The 23,137-nt window shown below is 41.9% G+C and overlaps 1 long non-coding RNA gene across 1 annotated transcript; it reads right to left on the minus strand.

Annotated features, from left to right (window-relative positions):
- Window positions 1-15,253: 15,253 nt before the first annotated feature.
- LOC139761785 (uncharacterized) lies at window positions 15,254-23,108 on the minus strand. Its single transcript, XR_011715609.1, has 4 exons — window positions 23,000-23,108; window positions 21,101-21,263; window positions 16,145-16,358; window positions 15,254-15,944 (listed from the first exon to the last, which is right to left on the minus strand). It is a non-coding gene; the product is annotated as an uncharacterized lncRNA (long non-coding RNA).
- Window positions 23,109-23,137: the final 29 nt, after the last annotated feature.

The following is a 23,137-nucleotide window of genomic DNA, read 5'->3' on the forward strand; positions in this document are numbered from 1 at the left end:
AGTGAAAGCATGGCTGATTTGTTTGAGGCGAGTTGAGGTCAGTCGGACGGTCGTTTGCTTAAGAAGGTTTGTGAAAGTACGGGGGGACCCGAGTTTCTACCTGGGCGCCTCGGCAAGTATATACATCATGTCGCTTGGCCTTGCAGGTGCGAATCGTAGTATTTGTGAACTGCCCCAATGCAGCAGCAGCCTCCTCCAATGCAACCTCCCCTCCTGAATGAGTCAAAAAGGAAAGCAACAAAACAGAATCCGATGGCATGTATACATTGGTGTGTATGGTCCATGGGATAATACAGAGGTAGCAAAACCCGAAAGATGACCACACAGGCGCGTGTCGTTGTTTGAGATTTTCGCTTTCTCACCGAACACGCTCTTCTGCTTCAGTCGAAGCAGGCAGTCAGTCAAGCCTGACTGGTGGTGGTTGGTGTTGTTGTGGGTGTATGTATACTGTGAGGTTCGGCGGCGTCATTCACCCTCGAGCGTCTTGCATCGATGCAGCAGCAGCAGCCCAAATGATTATTATGACTTGGTGGTAGTAGCAAGTCAAGCTGGTGTTGGCCAGACCCACAGATAAAACATGCATGCATCTTTGGGGCGGGGCGCATGCGGGTCGGTCACAGAAGCCATGCATTTCACGGGCCGAGCATGAGCATACTCGTATGCTTGTCTCAAAGATTAAGCTATGCAAGTGTAAGTACAAGCATCCTCCTTCAATGCACATGCTCTGCTTGGTATGTGTACTGTTAAATGCCTCGTCATCTAAATAGTGACGCTTATGAATGAGTATGTGATTCCCAATGTCACTACTGTCTATCGAACCTACAGGCAGGAGAACGTAGGGCCTGCGCCAAAGAGCGGGGAAAGAAGATCCTGTCGAGCTTTAGTCTGATATTGTACCGGGAGATCTACGTTTCTATCTCGCCGCCTCGACAACTGCATGCATGCATCATGTCATGTCGCTTGACTGTGCGCGTTTCTGCGAATCGTAGGTCTTAGTTTTCTAACCCAAGCTGCTGTTGGTGTTGGCCAGACCCAAATACCAAAGAAGATGCACTTAGGGGCGGTGCATGTGGGTCGGTCAGAGGATAAGCCATGCAGTGATTCTATGATTACGGTCTTGAAACCTACTGTTGTTGGTGTTGGCCAGACCCAGTATCAAACCATGCACTTAGGGGCGGTGCATGTGGGTCGGTCAGAGGATAAGCCATTCATTGATTCTATAATGATTACGATCTTGAAACCTACTGTTGTTGGCTAGACCCAAAGACAAACCATGTACTTAGGGGCGGTGCATGTGGTTCGGTTAGAGGATACATTAGAGTGGTGCAGCAGTGTGAATAGCAATAGCTGCCGAAACACGGAGCAAGTTAAGAACACTGCCGGATGATATCTTTGGTCTTTTCGAAGACATCCTTCTCCATATGGAACCGTCAAGGCACATGCTGCGGCACGTGGTAGACGACGCCTCACCATGAAAGTAACAAGTCTTGTAAGGCTCTTCCTGGTGTGAGCGCCGCCTGCCTTCCCCCGTTGCCTTCAACGCAGCACATTTTTGGTTGTCATGGGAATCGTTCTTAGTCTTCTCCGAAGGAGTCTCCAAAGAGGGAATTCCTCTTTTTCCTATATCTTCCCACGGCTTCCGACTCCTTCGGCGCGCCAAGAGCAAATGCCTCTCTCTTGAGCGACGACAGTAACGAAAAGGAGTCTTCTGAGCGAGCAGCAAATGAAATGTTTGTTGTTCTCCAATGGTAATATCGCAATCCTTGGGCGTTGCAAATACTTGTCAGGTGTGTGCAAAAGCAATATGAAGTTGAATTCTGTTACTATAGAAGCATACAAGTGGATGGACAGAAAGTGAATAAAGCATGACTGATTTGTTTGAGGCGAGGCGAGGTCGATCGGTCGTTTGCTTAAGGTTTGTGAAAGTATGGGGGGGACCCGAGTTTCTACCTCGGCAAGTATATACATCATGTCGCTTGGCCTTGCGCCTGCTAATCTTATTATTAATGAAGTGCCCCAATGCAGTCTCTTTCAATGCAACCTCCTGAAGGAGTCAAAAACGAAGGCAACAAAAAAGAATCCGATGACATGCATACATTGATGTGTATGTTCCATGGGATAATACAGAGAAACAATTACCCGAAAGATATCACACATAGGCGCGTGTCGTTGTTTGAGTTTCACCGAATCGAGAAGGAGCTCTCAATCTGTCAATCCTTCCGGTGACTGGGCCTGGTGAGTTTCCCCGTGTTGAGTCAAATTAAGCCGCAGGCTCCACTCCTGGTGGTGCCCTTCCGCCAATTCCTTTAAGATTCAGCTTTGCAACCATACTTCCCCCGGAACCCAAAGACTTTGGTTTCCCGGAAGCTGCCCGCCGGGTCATGGAAATAACTCGGACGGATCGCTGGTCAGCATCGTTTACGGTCAATAAAAGATCTGTTCTGCATAAAACGACCTTATGAAATGTATTGATGAACAATAACTTTCAAAAACCTTTCAAAATAAAGCAAGGGTAGCGACAACGTAGGGAGGAGCAGTAACAACTAGCTCTGAAAGAACGACTACAGCTCCGAACATGTCAGTAGCTGGCACGCGTCAGAGTCGGAATACCAACGATTGCACATTGTCCTGCGCAATGTCGCTGCGCATGTAGTTATGGCTACCACCGCTAGAGAACAGTGATGGCTTCCCTAACTGACGTATTCGAGCATGTTGATCCTTTGGAATCCTTATTTTCTTTTAGGTAAATTCCATACATGCAAGGTTATATTAGTGAGACGAATATAACGATGTTTTATTGGCCTCAATAATGTTCAAAACTTGCCGTTTTGAAACACTTAGAGAATTGAAGAGTTTTAGAATTGAAGAGTTTTACACAAGTAAGGCCGCCAAGCACCTAAAATTGGCAAATCATAAAACAGCAAAGAATCTAACACTTACCAGAATCTGCGAAGCCCAATTCTAAGGTTTGAGAGCCAAGCAGAACGCAAGGGTCAGCGAATCTCATTAGCTTAGTCTAACCATGAACTAGGCAGACGCACTAGAGGAAACCCTCCCGCTTAACACTGGTTACTGGCCCACAACATGAAGAGAGCTTGTTCGGGCTCTCAAGAGGCTGGCTGCCAATTTTGGCCCCTTCGAAAGGCAAATTAGAACGGTAGAACTAAGGTTCAGAACCCACGATCCAATGAAGTTCGCTGGCAACGAAGCAACGGTGTCCGCGCCTTTGCGACTGCTGCGGGGCTGGTCTCTAACAATGTTCAGATTGAGCCACTGAAGGTAATACACTACTTTGATCCCAGCCCTGAGCACACTGAAACATAAGAACGCATTGCCCTAAGTTTAGAAAACACTTCCTTGTAAACACTTCACCGAGTGAAAAACACCTATATAAGCACTGTTCCACACTTAAAAAGCAATAAATATGTATGTCTACAAGACAGCACTTCACACATGTTCAATACACACACTAAATTTTAATATATTCAATCATACTCTTTGAAAACGAAAATACATGCAGTAGTATGCAGAGTCTGTTTATATTTCATAATTTTTTAAAGCGAAATACAGGATCTTGCGAACAAACACACAAAGATGACAAGAGAACATGTAATTATTAGAATAAGGCTCAAATTGAGGTAAATTAATCTTATAATGTCTGCCTGACAGTAAAGTAAATGAATATAATGATTGCCAAATACAACACCTCGATATCAAAAACGGTGCAAAAATTTATATCAACACTCAAATAAGACCTACATGGTAATGAAAAAAGTATCAAGCCATTGCTTGTAAACATACAATAGTGCACTGTTGAGAACGTACGGAAATTAATATACTTTCCTTTTGTATTTGCAAAAATGTTTAAGCTTCTGTATTTTAGATGTTATGCGATAACCTCAATCTAATAAAAATATGCCTTGTACTATTGGGGAAATAGGTCTATCTTTGTACGTTTTTCCTTTGCAAAACTTAATATTGGCACAAAGAATCCCTTTTATAACCACTGTTTCCATATTGTACCGAGATATTTCCTTCCAATTCCTTCATATAAACCATTACTTTTTTTGGTACAGTAAGTCTACCTTAGTTACCCATACTTTCTCCTTTATACATACCCATAATCTTATGCTGAAGGCTTGTGAAACAAATTTTTTTCTATACTTGTGGTATATGTATACAATTATAGCGTCATTATCCTTCGCGGATAAAAAAAAAAAAAAAATCTCCAAACCATCAACTTCCACGATAATCGACTTGTGACATTCATCCTCCTTCATTATCCTATCAATCAAAATGTACCTCGGACATTTCAGTTGGAGAGGGTGTGATATCTATAAAGCTGAGGTAGGGGAAGGCTGCAAGTGGTTAATGCAAACCACTGAACCAAGTGCTGCAGTAGTACGGTTAAGTATCTGAGCAGCAAGATATATTTCTAACTGAACACTGGTGATATCAATTCTGCAAATAGGTTACAATTATGCCACACGATTTCCCCGTTATAATACGATATTTGCATGAACACCCCTGCCTGTCCTTCTCGTAAGTAGGATATTGATACACTCAATCATTCGTCAGCGATAAAGTTGGCCGATACAGAAATTATCAATTTCTCTTCACTGACGACTCTTCTTATCACACTGATGCGTTGTTGTGCGAGGTGCGACATTCAATACATCATGAAATATATTGAATAAATTCCAAAACACTTCAAAACAAAGCAAGGGTAGCGACAACGCAGGAAAGAGCAGTAACAGCTAGCTCTGAAAGAACGACTACAGCTCCGAACATGTCAGTAGCTGGCACGCGACAGAGTCGGAACACCAACGATTGCACATTGTCCTGCGCAATGTCGCTGTGCATGTAGTTATGGCTACCACCGCCAGGGAACAGTGATGGCTTGCCTAACTGAAGTATTCTAGCATGTTGATCCTTTGGAATTCTTATTTTCTTTTAGCTAAACTCCATACATGCAAGGTTATATTAGTGAGACGAATATAACGATGTTTTTTCGCCTCAATGTTCAAAACTTGCCGTTTTGAAAGTCTTAAAGAACTGAAGCGTTTTACACAACTAAGGCCGCCAAGCACCTGAAATTGGCAAATCATAAAACAGCAAAGAATCCAACATTTACCAGAATTTGCGAAGCCCAATTCTAAGGTTTGAAAGCCAAGCAGAACGAAAGGGTCAGCGAATCTCATTAGCTTTGTCCAACTATGAACTAGGCAGACGCGCTAGAGGAAACCCTCCCGCTTAGCACTGGTTACTGGCCCACAACATGAAGAGAGCTTGTTCGGGCTCTCAAGAGGCTGGCTGCCAATTTTGGCCCCTTCGAAAGGCAAATTAGAACGGTAGAACTAAGGTTCAGAACCCACGATCCAATGAAGTTCGCTGGCAACGAAGCAACGGTGTCCGCGCCTTTGCGACTGCTGCGGGGCTGGTCTCTAACAATGTTCAGATTGAGCCACTGAAGGTAATACACTACTTTGATCCCAGCCCTGAGCACACTGAAACATAAGAACGCATTGCCCTAAGTTTAGAAAACACTTCCTTGTAAACACTTCACCGAGTGAAAAACACCTCTATAAGCACTGTTCCACACTTAAAAAGCAATAAACATGTATGTCTACAAGACAGCACTTCACACATGTTCAATACACACACTAAATTTTAATATATTCAATCATACTCTTTGAAAACGAAAATATATGCAGTAGTATGCAGAGTCTGTTTATATTTCATAATTTTTTAAAGCGAAATACAGGATCTTGCGAACAAACACACAAAGATGACAAGAGAACATGTAATTATTAGAATAAGGCTCAAATTGAGGTAAATTAATCTTATAATGTCTGCCTGACAGTAAAGTAAATGAATATAATGATTGCCAAATACAACACCTCTTGATATCAAAAACGCTGCAAAAATTTATATCAACACTCAAATAAGACCTACATGGTAATGAAAAAAGTATCAAGCCATTGCTTGTAAAAATACAATAGTGCATTGTTGAGAACGTACGGAAATTAATATACTTTCCTTTTGTATTTGCAAAAATGTTTAAGCTTCTGCATTTTAGATGTTATGCGATAACCTCAATCTAATAAAAATATGCCTTGTACTATTGGGGAAATAGGTCTATCTTTGTACGTTTTTCCTTTGCAAAACTTAATATTGGCACAAAGAATCCCTTTTATAACCACTGTTTCCATATTGTACCGAAATATTTCCTTCCAATTCCTTCATATAAACCATTACTTTTTTTGGTACAGTAAGTCTACCTTAGTTACCCATACTTTCTCCTTTATACATACCCATAATCTTATGCTGAAGGCTTGTGAAACAAATTTTTTTCTATACTTGTGGTATATGTATACAATTATAGCGTCATTATCCTTCGCGGATAAAAAAAAAAAAAAAAATCTCCAAACCATCAACTTCCACGATAATCGACTTGTGACATTCATCCTCATTCATTATCCTATCAATCAAAATGTACCTCGGACATTTCAGTTGGAGAGGGTGTGATATCTATAAAGCTGAGGTAGGGGAAGGCTGCAAGTGGTTAATGCAAACCACTGAACCAAGTGCTGCAGTAGTACGGTTAAGTATCTGAGCAGCAAGATATATTTCTAACTGAACACTGGTGATATCAATTCTGCAAATAGGTTACAATTATGCCACACGATTTCCCCGTTATAATACGATATTTGCATGAACACCCCTGCCTGTCCTTCTCGTAAGTAGGATATTGATACACTCAATCATTCGTCAGCGATAAAGTTGGCCGATACAGAAATTATCAATTTCTCTTCACTGACGACTCTTCTTATCACACTGATGCGTTGTTGTGCGAGGTGCGACATTCAATACATCATGAAATATATTGAATAAATTCCAAAACACTTCAAAACAAAGCAAGGGTAGCGACAACGCAGGAAAGAGCAGTAACAGCTAGCTCTGAAAGAACGACTACAGCTCCGAACATGTCAGTAGCTGGCACGCGACAGAGTCGGAACACCAACGATTGCACATTGTCCTGCGCAATGTCGCTGTGCATGTAGTTATGGCTACCACCGCCAGGGAACAGTGATGGCTTGCCTAACTGAAGTATTCTAGCATGTTGATCCTTTGGAATTCTTATTTTCTTTTAGCTAAACTCCATACATGCAAGGTTATATTAGCGAGACGAATATAACGATGTTTTTTTCGCCTCAATGTTCAAAACTTGCCGTTTTGAAAGTCTTAAAGAACTGAAGCGTTTTACACAACTAAGGCCGCCAAGCACCTGAAATTGGCAAATCATAAAACAGCAAAGAATCCAACATTTACCAGAATTTGCGAAGCCCAATTCTAAGGTTTGAAAGCCAAGCAGAACGAAAGGGTCAGCGAATCTCATTAGCTTTGTCCAACTATGAACTAGGCAGACGCGCTAGAGGAAACCCTCCCGCTTAGCACTGGTTATTGGCCCACAAAATGAAAAAAGCTTGTTCGGGCTCTCAAGAGGCTGGCTGCCAATTTTGGCCCCTTCGAAAGGCAAATTAGAACGGTAGAACTAAGGTTCAGAACCCACGACCCAATGAAGTTCGCTGGCAACGAAGCAACGGTGTCCGCGCCTTTGCCACTGCTGCGGGGCTGGTCTCTAACAATGTTCAGATTGAGGCACTGAAGGTAATACACTTCAATTTGATCCCAGCCCTGAGCACACAAACATAAGAACGCATTGCCCTAGTTTAAAAATCACTTCCTTGTAAACACTTCGAGTGAAAAACACCCCTGTAAGCGCTGTTCCACACTTAAAAAGCAATAAACATGTATGTCTACAAGACAGCACTTCACACATGTTCAATACACACACTAAATTTTAATATATTCAATCATACTCTTTGAAAACGAAAATATATGCAGTAGTATGCAGAGTCTGTTTATATTTCATAATTTTTTAAAGCGAAATACAGGATCTTGCGAACAAACACACAAAGATGACAAGAGAACATGTAATTATTAGAATAAGGCTCAAATTGAGGTAAATTAATCTTATAATGTCTGCCTGACAGTAAAGTAAATGAATATAATGATTGCCAAATACAACACCTCTTGATATCAAAAACGCTGCAAAAATTTATATCAACACTCAAATAAGACCTACATGGTAATGAAAAAAGTATCAAGCCATTGCTTGTAAAAATACAATAGTGCATTGTTGAGAACGTACGGAAATTAATATACTTTCCTTTTGTATTTGCAAATCCAAAACAAAGAACGTCATTCGGATGAGCTAAACTATCAATTTCCAAAAACCATGTTCACTGTAATAACGTCTATGGCGGGTTACACTTTCCAGGATGAACAATCATAAGCTGTCACCGTAGTGAATAGCAATATACTTCGAAGTCTCTGTCTACGAGTTCATTGTTCTCTAAATTTTCTAACAGTTGTAATTACATTAAGTACACCTAACTATAGTTCACCACTCACTCTACATTGGTTACACCATAAATCTCCAAATGTTACTCTTACCTGACTGAAATAAAACCTTTGTTTATGCAGAAATCAGTCAACTCCGAGCCGGGAGCACGAAGCCAGCTGGCAGCTGCCGAACTGGAGACCAGTCACCTGTGGTCACATATCCTCACTTTTCCACCACCACAAGATTTGTGTCAGCAAATTGAGTTTTACCCCGAGTGTCTCAGTGACCAGATTCTTACCTCTTCTCTTGTACCCTGAAACCTCCTCCACCACTACACTTGCCGGAACCCTTAACGCGATACTGTCACTCACCACAACAACCCAGGAAATGAACGTATGAACCAGAAACATAACCTTCGATTCCGCAATAAACGCGCTCGTCCGCCATCTCGAGAGAGAAGCAGGGCTTCATTGTATCGCAAAGCGTTGTCTCAATCTAGTGAAATGACTTGCATGGCCTTTTATCATTTTGCAACGATGGTTTTTGACTATACACTTACTAAAATTCCAAGTAATTGTACTACATGCACAAGTTACTAAAAAATGTATGCAGGAAAATTATTTTTGTTAATAATAATGTATATTGTAAACGTGAGTCCGTCCATGTCAGTCCCAATGTAACAATTCGGATTCATATATCGTCCACGTTTATAATGTATTCCGACTCTTCTGACATCAGTCAATTTCTAAACAATGTTTTACTTGTTTGTCTTTTTATGGTCAACCACGACTGAAAAAAAAAAAAAAAAAAATCTCCAAACCATCAACTTCCACGATAATCGACTTGTGACATTCATCCTCATTCATTATCCTATCAATCAAAATGTACCTCGGACATTTCAGTTGGAGAGGGTGTGATATCTATAAAGCTGAGGTAGGGGAAGGCTGCAAGTGGTTAATGCAAACCACTGAACCAAGTGCTGCAGTAGTACGGTTAAGTATCTGAGCAGCAAGATATATTTCTAACTGAACACTGGTGACATCAATTCTGCAAATAGGTTACAATTATGCCACACGATTTCCCCGTTATAATACGATATTTGCATGAACACCCCTGCCTGTCCTTCTCGTAAGTAGGATATTGATACACTCAATCATTCGTCAGCGATAAAGTTGGCCGATACAGAAATTATCAATTTCTCTTCACTGACGACTCTTCTTATCACACTGATGCGTTGTTGTGCGAGGTGCGACATTCAATACATCATGAAATATATTGAATAAATTCCAAAACACTTCAAAACAAAGCAAGGGTAGCGACAACGCAGGAAAGAGCAGTAACAGCTAGCTCTGAAAGAACGACTACAGCTCCGAACATGTCAGTAGCTGGCACGCGACAGAGTCGGAACACCAACGATTGCACATTGTCCTGCGCAATGTCGCTGTGCATGTAGTTATGGCTACCACCGCCAGGGAACAGTGATGGCTTGCCTAACTGAAGTATTCTAGCATGTTGATCCTTTGGAATTCTTATTTTCTTTTAGCTAAACTCCATACATGCAAGGTTATATTAGCGAGACGAAAAAAAACGATGTTTTTTCGCCTCAATGTTCAAAACTTTCCGTTTTTGAAATCTTAAAGAAGGGAAACGTTTACACAACAAGGCCGCCAAGCCCTGAAATTGGCAAAAAACATAAAACCCCAAAGTTCCAAACTTACCAGAATTTTTCGAAGCCCAATTTTAAGGTTTTAAACCAAGCAAAAGAAAGGGGCAGCGAATCTCTTTTGCTTTGTCCAACTAGAACTAAAGGGAGACGCGCTAAGGGAAACCCTCCCCCCTTTCACTGGGATTGGGCCCCCAAAATGAAAAAAGCTTTTTCGGGCCCAAGAGGGTGGGGTGGCCCAAGGGGGGCCCCGAAAGGCAAAAGAACGGGAGAAAATAAGGGTTTAAACCCCCGACCTTTAATTCGGGGGGGGCAACGGCAACCCCCGTCCGCCCTTTTTCCCCACGGGGCGGGGCGGTCTCTAACAATGTTTAATTGACCACGAAGGTTACACTACTTTTTATCCCCGCCCTGAGCACACGGGGAAAAATTTTAAAAACGCATTGCCCCAAGTTTTTTGAAAACATTCCTTGTAAAAACCCTTTACCAGGGAAAAACCCTCATAAGCCAAATGTTCCCCCACTTTAAAAAACAAAAAACATGATGTCACAAGACAGCAATTCACACAGTTCAATTCACAACTAAAATTTTTAAATTTCAACATTCTCTTTGGGAAAAAGAAAATAAGGGATAGGAGGGAGATCTGTTTATAAATTTTATAATTTTTTAAAAACGAAATACAGGTCTTTTTTCGAACCAAAAAACCCCAAAATTTACAAAAAGAACAGGGAATTAAATTTGAATAAAAGGGTCAAATTGAGGTAAAATTTAAACTTATAAAGGGCTGCCTACAGTAAAGTAAATGAATTTAATGAAGGGCCCAAAAACAAAACCTCTTGGAAACAAAAACCTGCAAAAAATTTTTAACAAAAACCAAAAAAAGCCACATGGTAATGAAAAAAGTATCAAGCCATTGCTTTAAAAATACAATAGTGGGATTTTTGAGAACGTAAAGGAAATTTTTATACTTTTCCCTTTTTTTTTGGGGAAAAAGGGGGTTTTAACTTTTCCATTTTAGATGTTAAAGCGATTAAACCTAAAACTAATAAAAATAGCCTTGTACTTTTGGGGGGGAAATGGGTCTATTTTTTTGTACGTTTTTCCTTTCAAAACTTAAATTGGGCAAAAAAGAATCCCTTTTAAAACCCAAATTTTTCCATATTGTACCGAAAAAAACCCTTCCAATTTCCTTCATAAAAAACCCCATTATTTTTTTTGGTACAGAAGTCTACCTTAGTTACCCATACTTTCTTTTTTAAAAATACATACCCATAATTTTAAAGCTGAAGGCTTGGGGAAACAAATTTTTTTCTATACTTGGGGTATATGTAACAATTATAGCGTCTTTAAATCCTTCGGGGAAAAAAAAAAAAAAAAAAATCCCCAAAACCATCAATTTCCCGATAATCGACTTGTGAAAACCACCCTAAAATTCATTATCCTATCAATAAAAATTTACCCGGATTTTCATTGGAGAGGGTGTAAATACCCTATAAAGCTGAGGTAGGGGAAGGCTGCAAGTGGTTAATGCAAACCACTAAAACCAAGTGCTGCGAAATACGGTTAATATCTGAGCACAAGTATATTTCTAACGAACACGGTGAATCAATTCTGCAAATAGGTTACAATTTTTGCCACAAAATTTCCCCGTTATAATACGATATTTGCATGAAAAACCCCGCCTGTCCTTCTCGTAATAGGGTATTGATACACCAATCATTCGTCAGCGATAAAATTGGGCCCATACAGAAATTAAACAAATTTTTCTTCACGACGACTCTTCTTTTCAACGATGGTTGTTGTGCGAGGGGCGAAAAATTCAATTCATCATGGGAAAAATTTTAATAAATTCCAAAACACTTCAAAAAAAAGCAAGGGTAGCGACAACGCAGGGAAAAAGCATAACAGCTAGCTCTGAAAGAACGACTACAGCCCGAACATGTCATAGCTGGCACCGACAGATCGGGAAAACCAACGATTGCACATTTTTCCTGCGCAATGTTTGCTGGCATGTAGTTATCTACCCCCCGCCAGGGGAAAAGTATTGGTTGCCTAACTGAAATATTCTAGCATGTTGATCCTTTGGGGAATTTTTATTTTCTTTTTGGTAAACCCCTACATGCAAGGTTTTATTTGGAACAATATAACGATTTTTTTTCGCCCAATGGCAAAACTTGCCCCTTTTGAAAAATCTTAAAGAACTGAAGCGTTTTACACAACTAAAAGGGCCCCCAAGCACCTAAAATTTTTAAAAACATAAAACAGCAAAGAAAACCAAAATTTTCCAAAATTTCGAAGGGCCCCAAATTTTAAGGGTTTTAAAGCCAACAGAACGAAAGGGGCGCAAACTCATTAGCTTTGGGGCCCCAAATATGAACAGGGAGACGCGCTAGAGGAAAAACCCCCCCGCTTAGCACGGTTAATTTGGCCCCCCCAAAAGAAAAAAAACTTTTTCGGGCTCTCAAAGGGTGGCTGCCAATTTTGGCCCCCCTTTGAAAGGCAAAAAAAAAAACGGGAGAACAAAGGGTTTAAACCCACGACCAAAATTTGCTGGGAAAAGAACAACGGTGTCCGCGCCTTTGCCACTGGGTGCGGGGGTGGGCTCTAACCCAAAGTTCAGATTGAGCCCCTAAGGGAATACACACTTTGATTCCCCCCCGGCACACAAACATAAGAACGCATTGCCCAAATTTTAAAAAACACTTTTCCTTGTTTAAAAACTTCGAGTGAAAAACCCCTAAAAAACCCTGTTTTCCCCAAATTAAAAAGCAATAAATTTTGAAATTTTTACCAAACAAACTTCCAATTTTCAAAACACACACTAAATTTTTTTATATGTGGTACAGTAAGTCTACCGAAGTTACCCATACTTTCTCCCTTGTATATACCCATACTTTTATGCTGAAGGCTTGTGAAACAGAAGTTTTTTTGTTTTTTTTATTTGTGATATATATTGAGAGGGTGAAGGCATGTACAGAGCATCAGATTGGGGAAGAGCAGTGTGGTTTCAGAAGTGGTAGAGGATGTGTGGATCAGGTGTTTGCTTTAAAGAATGTATGTGAGAAATACTTAGAAAAGCAAATGGATTTGTATATAGCATTTATGGATCTGGAGAAGGCATATGATAAGAGTTGATAGAGATGCTCTGTGGAAAGTATTAAGACTATATGGCGTGGGAAGCAAGTTGTTAGAGGCAGTGAAAAGTTTTTATCGAGGATGTAAGGCACGTGTACTTGTAGGAAGAGAGGAAAGTGATTGGTTCTCAGTGAATGTAGGTTTGCGACAGGGGTGTGTGATGTCTCCATGGTTGTTTAATTTGTTTATGGATGGGGTTGTTAGGGAGGTGAGTGCAAGAGTTTTGGAAAGAGGGGCGAGTATGCAGTCTGTTGTGGATGAGAGAGCTTGGGATGCGAGTCAGTTGTTGCTCACTGATGATACAGCGCTGGTGGCTGATTCATGCGAGAAACTGCAGAAGCTGGTGACTGAGTTTGGTAAAGTGTGTGAAAGAAGAAAGTTGAGAGTAAGCGTGAATAAGAGCAAGGTTATTAGGTAAGGTAGGGTTGAGGGTCAAGTCAATTGGGAGGCAAGTTTGAATGGAGAAAAACTGGAGGAAGTGAAGCGTTTTTAAAATATCTGGGAGTGGATTTGGCAGCGGATAGAACCATGGAAGCGGAAGTGAATCATAGGGTGGGGGAGGGGGCGAAAATTCTGAGGGCCTTGAAGAATGTGTGGAAGTCGAGAACATCATCTCGGAAAGCAAAAATGGGTACGTTTGAAGGAATAGTGGTTACAACAATGTTATATGGTTGCGAGGCGTGGGCTATGGATAGAGTTGTGCGGAGGAGGGTGGATGTGCTGAAAATGATATGTTTGAGGACAATATGTGGTGTGAGGTGGTTTGATCGAGTAAGTAATGTAAGGGTAAGAGAGATGTGTGGCAATAAAAAGAGTGTGGTTGAGAGAGCAGAAGAGGGTGTTTTGAAATGGTTTGGTCACATGGAGAGAATGAGTGAGGAAAGATTGACAACGAGGATATATGTGTCAGAGGTGGAGGGAACGAGAAGAAGTGGGAGACCAAATTGGAGGTGGAAAGATGGAGTGAAAAAGATTTTGAGTGATCGGGGCCTGAACATACAGGAGGGTGAAAGGCGTGCAAGGAATAGAGTGAATTGGAATGATGTGGTATACCGGGGTCGACGTGCTGTCAATGGATTGAACCAGGGCATGTGAAGCATCTGGGGTAAACCATGGAAAGTTCTGTGGAGCCTGGATGTGGAAAGGGAGCTGTGGTTTCGGTGCATTATTACATGACAGCTAGAGACTGAGTGTGAACGAATGTGGCCTTTGTTGTCTTTTCCTAGCGCTACCTCGCAAACATGAGAGGGGAGGGGGGTGTTATTTCATGTGTGGCGAGGTGGCGATGGAAATTAATAAAGGCAGACAGTATGAATTATGTACACGTGTATATATGTATATGTCTGTGTATATATATGTATACGTTGAGATGTATAGGTATGTATATTTGCGTGTGTGGACGTGTATGTATATACATGTGGATGGGCTGGACCATTCTTTCGTCTGTCTCCTTGCGCTACCTCGCTAACGTGGAAGACAGCGACAAAACAAAATAGAATAGAAAAAAAATGTATACAATTATAGTGTCATTATCCTTCGTGGATAAAAAAATCATTTCCAAACCATCAACTACGGTGATAGACTTGTGACATTCATCCTCATTCATTATCCTATCATTCAAAATGTACCTCGGACATTTCAGTTGGAGAGGGTGTGATATCTATAAAGCTGAGGTAGGGGAAGGCTGCAAGTGGTTAATGCAAACCACTGAACCAAGTGCTGCAGTAGTACGGTTAAGTATCTGAGCAGCAAGATATATCTTTAACTGAACACTGGTGACATCAATTCTGCAAATAGGTTACAATTATGCCACACGATTTCCCCGTTATAATACGATATTTGCATGAACACTCCTGCCTGTCCTTCTCGTAAGCAGGATATTGATACACTCCATCATTCGTCAGCGGTAAAGTTGGCCGATACTGAAATCATTAACTTCTCTCTTCGCTGACGATTCTTCTTTCGTATCACACTGATGCGTTGTTGTGTGTTGTGGACGGTTCGACATTCAGTACATCATGAAAACAATATACATAAACACAATCAACCATTCAAATAATTTATTGCAATCGTTATCAAACGTTAATCGTTCCTTACAGCTGGAAAGACAAAACAATATATTGATGACATGAACAACCCTCATAACGTGAATAAATCAAATATACATACATTTTCCTCTACATATCGTAAAAGTATACATTGTCTTATGCTTATTATTGACACTTATATGTATTAAGCAATGATAACCCAATCAATTTATAAAGACAAATGAAACCCAATTTTTAGGTACAGTTTAATACACCGCCCAGCCTACAGAGTTCCTGAAAGACGTGGACGTGGTTCAGTAGTTGATGGCTAGTCATCTTGTCTCCTGGTTGCCAGGTGTACACCATTTTTGCCCAAACATGTTCAGTGATAATTTGGTCTGTTCATTGCTGGCTTGTCCAGGAGCTACAGGGTGTCTTGTTCCTAAGTACCAGCGTTGAACGGCACGAGCAGTGTGGACGGGGCACATATCGTTAATAGAAATGACAGGCCCGGCATGGAGAGGTAAACTCCTCGCCCGCAGAGACGGTAGAAACGTTTCTCCAGCACTTACTGCAACAGTCGTTGCAGTAAAGCAACCTCCAATGTGGAAAACGTCACCCAGGCCATGTAATGTCACTCTCCTCTACATGAAACAGGTAAAGTGATATGAACGGGCCTCCTCGCTCATGCTGGCTCGGTCATATGTGCCTGCGAAACATCATGATTTTAACGCTTATTGTAGTGATTCGGCAAGATTTATATCAATAGTGGTTTATAAACAGTATATCATTAACTTTTGGTTACCAACATGAATTTCTGGTTACTATAACTATGCCGTTCTAAGTCTTTGAACAACAAGTTCTCAACGTCATATCGGTTACAGTTCCTCCTCCAGCAGTGAACCGTACCAGGAGAGTTGGATATACACATCTCCTCCGTGAACACTGCTTCAGACCAGATTCGGTTTCACTCAGAATGTGCTGTTCCCTCAGGCGTTCATTCCTCGCGGGAGTTCTGTGGTGTGTTCCTTTGTCGTGCAAAAGTCACCTGCGGCTCAACGGAAAAGCGTCTTATGCCCATCACGTTCGCTGGAGGGGGTTGCCTCTGCCGTTCATGTTCTCTCTGCCAACAATAAAACACAACCATGTTCACAAAGAATGGACACTCAGTTTCCTGAATTGAAAATCTAAATTTCAATTATCAAGTTTACATAGTTATAAGCCTAATTTCATAACTTACAATCTACGTAATACCTTTAATATGAAAATGAGGTTATAATAATGACAAATATTTTCAAATATATTGCCTACTTCATTGTTATCAAAACTTACGCATACCCATATATAGTTACCCGCGAACAGACACTTCGGATTTGGCTGACAATAAACTCCGATGCAGGTATTTCATTCTCTATACACCATTCACCATTGCTGCCATGTTCCACCTTTTCACACACTCTTATAACTTACATTAAGTCGTTAAGGTTACCTCTCTCCAACCTTCTTCTATTCCACTTCATGGTGTTGGAGGACAGGACAACTTCATGTGCGATGCCCAGCATGGAGAACACATTATCAAGGAGAGTGATCCTGCGACATCTGAGCACCAACCTCTCATCTCTCAGATTCACCCTAGCCTACGTACAGAAGCCACCACTCGCCTGCCATTTCTGGGCTACCTCATCGCGACCCAGTATAGTAACCACCGCTTCGCGGCTGATCGAACCTAAACCTACCTCACAATCATCCAGTTTGGTAGCCACCACTCACCCGCCTATTCTAGCCTACCTCACCTTGACCCTATGCAGTACATTCCCGCCCACCCGACTGTAGCCTGTGAAAATCTTACCGAACCTCCTAAGAAACAGATAATTATAATGGAAATGTGCCATTATAATTGTGGTCTGCTGGTGTGAGAACGGATGAAGTGACCACGTATAGGGGAGGTTAGGCAGTGGGGCGAACTCTTACCACAATTTCTAAGTTCTTTCACTGGCAACACGAAACTTCAAAAGGACCCGGTGGTCTGTAACTCTTTGTATTTTGCAAATCCAAAATAAAGAACGTCATTCGGATGAGCTAAACTATCAATTTACCAAAACAATGTTCAATGTAATAACGTCCATGGCGGGTTACACGTTCCAGGATGAACAATCATAAGCTGTCACCGGAGTGAATAGCAATATACCTCGAAGTCTCTGTCTACCGAGTTCATTGTTCTCTAAATTTTCTAACAGTTGTAATTACATTAAGTACACCTAACTATAGTTCACCACTCACTCTACATTGGTTACAACCATAAATCTCCAAATGTTACTCTTACCTGACTAGAAATAAAACCTTTGTTTATGCAGAAATCAGTCAACTCCGAGCCGGGAGCACGAAGCCAGCTGGCAGCTGCCGAACTGGAGACCAGTCACCTGTGGTCACATATCCTCACTTTTCCACCACCTCAAGACTTGTGTCAGCAAATTGAGTTTTACCCCGAGTGTCTCAGTGACCAGATTCTTACCTCTTCTCTAGTACCCTGAAACCTCCTCCACCACTACACTTGCCGGAACCCTTAACGCGATACTGTCACTCACCACAACAACCCAGGAAATGAACGTATGAACCAGAAACATAACCTTCGATTCCGCAATAAACGCGCTCGTCCGCCATCTCGAGAGAGAAGCAGGGCTTCATTGTATCGCAGAGCGTTGTCTCAATCTAGTGAAATGACTTGCATGGCCTTTTATCATTTTGTAACGTTCGCTTTTGACTATACACTTACTAAAATTCCAAGTAATTGTACTACATGCACAAGTTACTAAAAAATGTATGCAGGAAAATTATTTTTGTTAATAATAATGTATATTGTAAACGTGAGTCCGTCCATGCCAGTGCCAATATAACAATTCGGATTCATATATCGTCCACGTTTATAATGTATTCCGACTCTTCTGACATCAGTCAATTTCTAAACAATGTTTTACTTGTTTGTCTTTTTATGGTCAACCACGACTGAAAAAAAAAATGCAATCTTAAGAACACATTTTGTCCTTGATGATGGAAATTCAACGACATTTTTATCACGATTATAGATAGAACTTCTGCCAGGACGGCCGTAGCCAGGACTAACAACCTATTTCACCATTAACCACACTCACCATAGAAAGTGGAATTGCGTCGATGGTTTTCAATAACCACATATGTTCTTAAGAGTACTTCTCTAACGTGCAATGAGAGGTGGACACAGAATCAATAGAAAAGTGTAAACATACCACACTAAAACTTGAGCAATATACTCGTCCTGCTTTTAATGTGGTATTTCCTGAAACAACCTTTGCCGACGGAAATTTCCAAGCCACGTATATCAACTGTCCTGATTGATTTACTTTTTTGTGGAGTGTCCGGGGCAGAAAGGTCATCTGAATGCCCTAATCAAAGCATCTTATATACATATACATATACGTCCAAATGTACGATAGTGCACTACGATGGCCTGTTCTCTAACACACAAGGTATTCGCTCCCTGACTCCCTGAAGCATCAAAGCCGTTTTTTCCAATGACGTTTCGCCAGATGACATACGTCAGCACCTCATATCCTGGAGCGTGTTGGCCCATTTCCTCCTGATACAGGACGTCAGCACACTCAAAGACTGACGACTACGCCCAAGCGATTCACTCTCTGACAGTAGGGTGTCAGCCACCGCCACGCGTCGGTGCATTACTCCCTGCAGTGGGTCTCTCCTTGGGAGACTCCGGCAACTCGCTCCCTAACAAACAACCTTCTGCCTAATACCTAAAGCTCATATCACTCTCTAAAAGCTAAATATAATCGCCAGTCATCGACCAAAAATACATAATTCCCTAAGTGAAGCCTATTTTATGACCCTTGGAGCTCGATAGATCTGCAAAATATCGTTTGGCACTGGTCAGCATGAACTCAAGAGTAAAGCTTTGCTTTGATCACCTGTGGTGCCCTGAACAGCTAAATAAAATCGTCTGGCGAAGCCAGAGTAAAGTTACCAATGTGCAGCTTTATTTTGAGGACCCATGAAGCCCGCACAAGTGTTAGGCCAGAAGAAAATTCTCAAGGTAAAACTACTCTGATGACCTATGTGCCCCACAAAATCTATATAAAACAGTCTAGCGTTAGCCTAAATATAAGTCTGAATGTAAATCTTTACTTTCACAACCCATAAACCAAGTTGAAAATAATCGTCTGGCATTAGCTGGATCAAATGTCTTAAAGGGACGCTTTTGTTTGGCGTCGTTGGTTCATTTCTCGACAATCTACTTCGACAAATTCGTTTATGCACACACATTGCGGATTCCTACCTGACACGCTATAAAGGTGAAATAGAAGCGTTACTCACTATCGACAGGCGTCGGTGGCTCAGTCTCTGATGCACGTCGGTAGCTTACTTCACCACACATTACTTCGACGAACTCAAAAACTTTGCTCACTCTCCAACAGTCATCGATGAGCTTCGTCTCCAACACTCGTGTGTCGGTAGCTCACTTCATAGCAGACCAAATTCGATTCTCTCTCTCTCTGACACACAAAAGGTATGGCTTCCTACCTGACACACTAAAAACACTGCTCGCTCCCTGACAGACGTCAGTGGCATCGTGTCTGTTAAACATCGGTAACTCACTCCAAGATACACTACATTGCCTAACTCCGTTATTATTACTTCCTGCCTGACACACACGCTTCAGAGGCAAAAACACGTCGGTCGCTCTGTTTCTAACGTACGTGGGTAGTTCACACCACGACGCAATACATGACTAACTCCCTGATGCACAAGGCTGGCTTTCAGCCTCACATACTACAGTGGCGACAACACAAAACTGCTGCTCACTTCCTAACAAACTACCGTGGCAAAGAGTGGCTGCTCACATTGACAGATTGTCTGACTCCGTCTCTAGCACATGTTGGCACCTCACTCTAGGACACATTCCCACTAACTTCCTGGCACACAAGGGCGGCTACCTATCTGACGGTGGAGGAACGCTACTTACTCCCTGACAGACGTCAGTGGCCTCGATTCGACGACACGTCGTGGGCTTATGCCCCGATGTACGATAGTTTACCACGGCGGACTATTGTTCTCTGGCACACGACGAGAGATTCTCTCCCCCTCAACAATGACAAACAACAACGCCCAACGCGTCCCCTAACATCAAAGCCGTTCACTTTCAAACGACCATCTCACCAGCTGACATGCGTCTGCACCTCATATCCTGGCGCATTGGCACTTTCCTTCCTGAAACACGGCGGCAGATCACTCCAAGATAGACCAAGATGCCTGACACATCATAACGAGCGAGTCATTCCCGAACACACAAGTGTCACTGCCACGCGCTGGGTTCGTTCTCTCTCTCTCTCTCTCTCTCTCTCTCTCTCTCTCTCTCTCTCTCTCTCTCTCTCTCTCTCTCTCAGGTGCTACGGCAAATCACTCCCTGACACAAAACTAAGGCTTCCCGGCTAACAATACCCTGAGAGCATAGCGCTCCCTGAGGAACCAAATGCCCCCTATCCTGACATAAGTCGGAGGGAGGGTCCCAGTCTGCCACATAGCGTCATGTCAATCATTTATGTCGGTGGTTCACGCCTCGACTCGACGAAGATTTAACTCCCACAAAACTTACACGTGAAGGAGGTACCACCCCCCTTGACCTGACGGAGGTTTACCCCTATCAAACTTACACTTGAAGGAGGTACCACCCTCCTTGACTCGACGGTTTTTCACCTTATCAAACTTACACGTGAAGGGGGTACCACCCCCCTTGACTCGAAGGTTTACCCCACTTACACTTGAAAGAGGTACCACTCTCCTTGACTCGACGAAGGTTTACCCCACTACCAAACTTACTTGCACGTGAAGGAGGTACCACCCTCCTTGAGGCAAGACGCTTGAGTTCTGTCATGACGGCTTCCTATCTCCCTCTTGCGATGTCAGCAGGCGACTGAGGGTGAAGTGGTCCTCGACGGTGGTCGGAAGGTCATCATATCCAACCCGTTGTTTGACTGGAAGTCTGGAAATGAACTGTGTCTTAATTTCCATTTCAACGAACACAGTACGGCATATTTTTTATAAAAATTAACTTAAATTACATGTATATATCATCTACCAGTGTTTATGTGTGGGTTATGATAGAGGTGAAGTCATGGGTACATTATAGATTAATCTATTATCATCCATCTTTGAACATTTGCTTAAAATTGGTGGTAGCTGCGAGTACAAAAATCTCTCACTAGCAATGTTATCCTTACTATTCTTGTTCTGTGAAAATTTAGGGTAAACAAGATGCAACTGCATGTCATCATTTACCAGCAAAAGGAGCTTCAAAAGCTGGTCTCATTGTTTGTATACTGCAAACATAAAACTTAGTCATTATTCCCATGTTGAGGTAAACTGCTAATTGAGGCAAATAACCATATAACTGTAATAACCTATATGGCCTATAAGTCTAATTTCATAACTTATATAATTTACGTAATACCTTTAATATGAAAATGAGGTTACAATAATGACATATTTCCAAATATATTGCCTACTTCATTTTTATCAAAACTTAACCATACCCATATATAGTTACCCGCGAACAGACACTTCGGATTTGGCTGATAATAAACTCCGATGCAGGTATTTCATTCTCTATACATCGTTCACCATTGCTGCTATGTTCCACTCCTTTTCACACACTCTTATAACTTACATTAAGTCGTTAAGGTTACCTCTCTCCAGCCTACTTCTATTCCACTTCATGGTGTTGGAGGACATGACAACTTCATGTGCGATGCCCAGTATGGAGAACACATTTTCTAGGAGAGTGATCATGCGACCTCATATCTCAGATTCACCCTAGCCTACCTCGATGCGGTCCAGTAGACGAGCTACCGTTCCCCGGCCAGCCGACCCAACCTACCCCACCATAACTCATTACAGAAGCCACCACTCACCTGCCATTTCTGGGCTACCTCATCGCGACCCAGTATAGTAACCACCGCTTCGCGGCTGATCGAACCTAAACCTACCTCACAATCATCCAGTTTGGTAGCCACCACTCACTCGCCTATTCTAGCCTACCTCACCTGGACCCTATTCAGTACCTTCCCGCCCATCCGACCGAAGCCTATGAAAATCTTACCTAATCTCCCAAGAAGCAGATAATTATAATGGAAATGTGCCATTATTATTGTGGTCTGCTGGTGTGAGAACGGATGAAATGACCACGTATAGGGGAGGTTAGGCAGTGGGGCGAACTCTTACCACAATTTCTAAGTTCTTTCACTGGCAACACGAAACTTCAAAAGGACCCGGTGGTCTGTTACTCTTTTTATTTTGCAAATCCAAAACAAAGAACGTCATTCGGATGAGCTAAACTCAATTTACCAAAACCATGTTAACTGTAGTAACGTCTATGGCGGGTTACACGTTCCAGGATGAACAATCATAAGCTGTCACCGTAGTGAATAGCAATATACTTCGAAGTCTCTGTCTACAGAGTTCACTGTTCTCTAAATTTTCTAACAGTTGTAATTACATTAAGTACACCTAACTATAGTTCACCACTCACTCTTGCCTGACTAGAAATAAGACCTTTATGCAGAAATCAGTCACCTCCGAGCCGGGAGCACGAAGCCAGCTGGCAACTACCGAGCTGGCAACCAGTCACCTGTGGTCACATATCCTCACTTTTCCACCACCACAAGATTTGTGTCAGCAAATTGAGTTTTACCCCGAGTGTCTCAGTGACCAGATTCTTACCTCTTCTCTTGTACCCTGAAACCTCCTCCACCACTACACTTGCCGGAACCCTTAACGCGATACTGTCACTCACCACAACAACCCAGGAAATGAACGTATGAACCAGAAACATAATAATCTTTGATTCCGCAATAAACG

Source organism: Panulirus ornatus, chromosome 42 (genome assembly GCF_036320965.1).
Source record: "Panulirus ornatus isolate Po-2019 chromosome 42, ASM3632096v1, whole genome shotgun sequence".
Lineage (NCBI taxonomy): Eukaryota > Metazoa > Arthropoda > Malacostraca > Decapoda > Palinuridae > Panulirus > Panulirus ornatus.